The sequence below is a fragment of the Branchiostoma floridae genome, chromosome 6 (assembly GCF_000003815.2).
Source record: "Branchiostoma floridae strain S238N-H82 chromosome 6, Bfl_VNyyK, whole genome shotgun sequence".
NCBI lineage: Eukaryota > Metazoa > Chordata > Leptocardii > Amphioxiformes > Branchiostomatidae > Branchiostoma > Branchiostoma floridae.
The window spans coordinates 4,999-9,519 of NC_049984.1; positions in this window are offsets into that span (position 1 = coordinate 4,999).

Genomic DNA, 4,521 nt, shown 5'->3' on the forward strand with positions numbered 1-4,521 from the left:
TTAGCATTCCACGATGTTTTACGGGCCTGAAAGTAGAGTCTGGCGGCGGGCGGTACTGTCATGTCAACACAACCTGACAGGTCATTATGCTTAGACGAAACTTAAGACCGCCTAGCTTTTCAATAGCGCCCTTAGCGGCGGGTGTTAGATGGACTATGAAACATCAGGTGTATAACGTTTAAATTCTGGCACCAACGCGTCACTTAATATGGGGACGACCTACTTGTATACTCGTGTTTCAAACTTACCTTTATACAAAACCAAGAAAGTGGTGGGATGCATCATAAATCTACACGTAATACAGTGGAATTGTGGACTATTGTATATATACTTCACAATGTGACTATAGAACTCCAAACTAGCCAGGATACTTCACCCCATCACCCGATCAGTCTGATACTTCAGACCACACCTAGCCATAGTTGATCACACAACTGTTCCTGGGATACTGTAGTTTGTGTTGTTTACATCATGCACTTGGCCCAAGAGACGGAACAAGAGCTCAATATGGCGGACAGGACCGTGAGGTCGCCACCAACCACACCCGTACACACAGGTGCGTCAGACCGGAAACCGTGACCTTAGCTTCTGTCACCTGCCTCAGGACTGTTATTCAAGCGAAGCTGTCACCGTAAACAAGAGGGGAGTACGTCAATAGCTATCCCTCGTACAGTTGGCAGCCCTAGTTCGCACCAAAGAGGACGTGACTACGTGACGTTTGCCGGCCGTTTGGTATATTTTCTGATTGGGTGCAGTAATCGTTGTTACCTGCTTGTAGGTTACCTGATCATGTCATGTCTTTGTTAGTCTGATATCTTGTCTAGAAGTGTGAATAAACCCATACCTGCAGCCAAGTTGTTTTCCCAGTTGTTTCTATTGCCCCTGGTGCTGTTTATATCCGCTAACCTGGCACATACGGGGGTAGGAGCGAAGATTCCAACATTTTGAAGTCCTCCCACCGACCAAACAGGTACAAAACAACACGGGTACAACAATACAGACAGGAACCGTTTGTCACGAGTTTGTCTAGAGTGTATGGAATGTGTATTGTAAATAGACATATCATGTTCAACAAGCGTTCGTAGAACTCAACCTCCGTGAAATGGGTGAGGGTGTGGTGGTTTGAAGGCGTTTTTTATTAAGACATCTCAGGGGCTAGCGTGGCATCCTAGCTTCTTGCTGCGAGTGTTGTTTCTATGAGACCAACCATAGCCATCACGCCAATAGGGAACACGTACGGAGCCGACTCAAGGACGACAGTGAGCGCATCTGCCCTATAATCAACTTCTATTAATGCAAACCAGGGGCTAGTTTGAGAATTTGTGAATAGTACACAGAGCGGACGACATTAGGCAGTGTACGAGGTATAGCAGTGCTATTTCATAGGTAAGTGAACACAAATGGTAAATGAGTGAGAGAGAAGAGAGATAAAAAACAGAAAACTTTATTCTTAAACCAATCAGAACCTTATGATTAACACCTGTCTCCCCCGAATATTCATCGGCACGAGCTAACTTAATCTCCAAGCAGATCACTGGTGGCAGGCAATATCCACGCACCGAAACAATCTCCTACGGTGGCAAATGAAGCTCGATCGGCTAATGGAGATTGTTTCGATACTGCCTGCCACCACCTCGGATCTGCTTCGGTAACATCCTGATGACTACGAACCCCTGTAACAGACAGGCCTGTCACCAGACGTAGATATTGTCCTTGGGGTTTGTGCTGTTGACTTAGACTCTGAGGAATCCGGAGAAGAACATTTGTTGTTAAAATCAATAATTAAATCAATATCATTAATGTCTACTAGGTATTTTCCCTTTTTGCAAATCCAGCAGCAGTCGCTTCAAAAGTGGTAAAGCAGGGGTTTTATGCAACAAGTTTGCTACATTATTGAAGATATAAGGACGGAGGCGTCTTGATAGTGCTGGGCGCTGCAGCATCTTACTGCACACTACACCCACTGGGTGATCGGTGAAACTTAAAAGTAGAATCAAGAATGACACCCAATCATCTAAAAGAGCTAACCCTTTCCAGAGTATCATCATTAAGCTTTATCTCTAAGTCAGGAGAGGAATTTGTTTGTATAGTGGAGCTCATAAGCTAAGCATCCACGTTGTCTTATGTTGCTTATAAATGGTACTTCTAGGTGCTTATAGATGGTACACATAACCTAACGCGCAGTTCAATGCATTGAGCAAGCATTGTCAGACACACCTGACATACCTGTGTTAGGTAACGCAAGCTAACGAGGCTCGCATCCGGGCTATATCTGTACAACAAACAGGTGCGGCGCAGTCCGGACACTTTCATCACCAGATATGTTTGTCTTGTCCATAGTTACTAAACTTATCCTTCTCTGTCCCAAATGGTCAGTACAATTACTTCGTCCATGTAAAAATGCATATCTGGGAAAATAGAATCTGGATGTTCAAGGACTTTGCAGTCCTATGAAATGTTTCAACATGCAACGTTAGTTAAGATGTGATGACCTTGACCTTATGTGACCTGCCGTGTGTTTATCGTCCCACTTGTCTATCAAACCGTTAACTCAGTTTGTAACTCCTGTGTTCAACCTGCTGTTTGAATAAAACTGCAGCCCTGGTGGTCCGAGGAACCGGAGCAAGCTGAAAACTCTATCACTAGATAGACGTTTACCCCCTATCTAATGCAGTTTTATTATCTATTTTATTCTTGTTGCTAAGCATTACTTCGTAATTCTTTGACGTGTATAAACGCTGTCCCGCATAAGTCCGCGACGTAGATAAAGTCACAACCGTCTTATTGTCCACACGTCCACAACATTAAGGTTTAAACAGTGCTTAACACGAATGCGTTATATTGTTATTTGTTTATGAAACAGGTGTAAATTAACGTGTACATTCTGGTATCCACGCGTCACTACGCATGGCGACCACTTAAACAAACTTACCTTTGCAAAAACTAAAATGGCGGAATGCTCCCAAAGTCTACACGTAGTACAATATGATGGTGAAACATTGTATACTTCATATTGTGACTAAAACTCTGTTACCCAGGACCATACTAGCCGGGATAATTTGACCCTATCAGCTCTTGATCAGTCCGAAATTTCAGACCACAGTTGGAGTAGGACCATACCTGTAGCCACCGTGGATCATACAGCTGTCCCCTGTTGCTGTCTGTGGTGGTTAACTTGGCCCTGCAGACGGGACAAGCCAAGAGCGCAACATGGCGGACTCAGACGGTCTGTACTGGCCACAAAAAAATACCAGTTCAACCAGGTGCACCAAACCGGAAACGGTGACCTTAGCTTCTGTCACCTGCCTTGTAGTTTTCGTTCAAGCGAAGCTGTTATCGCAAGCAAGTTCGGAGTACGTTTTCAGTTGGTAAATCCAGCAAAAGCGTTTTAAGCAGTTAATTCAAAACAAGTCAGTAAAGAAAATTCAGATCTCTTTGGCTGTGATTGGATTGCCATGTACACTATGTCATATTGGCTTGTTGACTGCAATCTAACAGTTACAAATTCTTCGGTCTGTTCCGACAACGCCATTATCATGAGGGAGATATAAAAGGGACTTATGCCATGCTTAAACAAATGAAGCGTCAACAAATAAGGAATAATTTCTTGCAGATCACCTTCGAGCTACGTCAGTCATCTCTGCGAAATTATAGGCCTTAAAAGATGAAGGGAGGAGCATAAAAATGCCGTCTTTAAGAGAATACCCCAATGAAACTACATTCAGCACCTACATTTACAGTCAACGTGTGCATATATGTATGTAATCTTATGTAGTAAAGGACAACAAGAGACCAGAATATATGAATCTGGGTTGGGATTCGGAGAAGAATATTATTAGAATCAATAATTAAAATCAATATCATTAATGTAGGTCTTTTCCCTCTCTGTAAATTCAGCAGCAGTGTTTTAAGCAGTCGCTTCAAAAGTGGTAAAACAAAGGTTTATACAACAAGTTTGCTACATCAGTGAAGATACAAGGACGGAGGCGTCTTAATAGTCCTGCGGGCGCTGCAGCATCTTACCGCACACTACACCCAAGTGATCGGTGAAACTTAAGCTAGAATCAAGTATGACACCCATTTATCTATAAGAGCTAACCCTTTCCAGAGTATCATCATTAATCTTTATCTCTAAGTCAGGAGAGGAATTTGTTTTTATAGTGAAGCCCATAAGCTAAGCATCCACGTTGTCTTATGTTGCTTATAAATGGTACTTCTAGGTGCTCATAGATGGTACTAGGGGTGGGTACCGGTACGGTGTACCGGTACAAAACCGGTTTTTCTTATTGGACCGGTCCAGAAAAACCTGACCTGAAAAAAATCGGTGGACCGGATGTTGGACCTATTGGAAAAGAAAACAAATATTTACTGCTTATATTGTACCAGTCGCTGAATTTTCCAAGGTAACATGTAACAGTCCATATGCTCTTGGGTCACAGTCAGGCACCTTGGAGTGTGTATAGTGGAGTCTTCCTTCATAGTTTATATTTCGACCAAGTTTTACAGTAAATCATACTGATA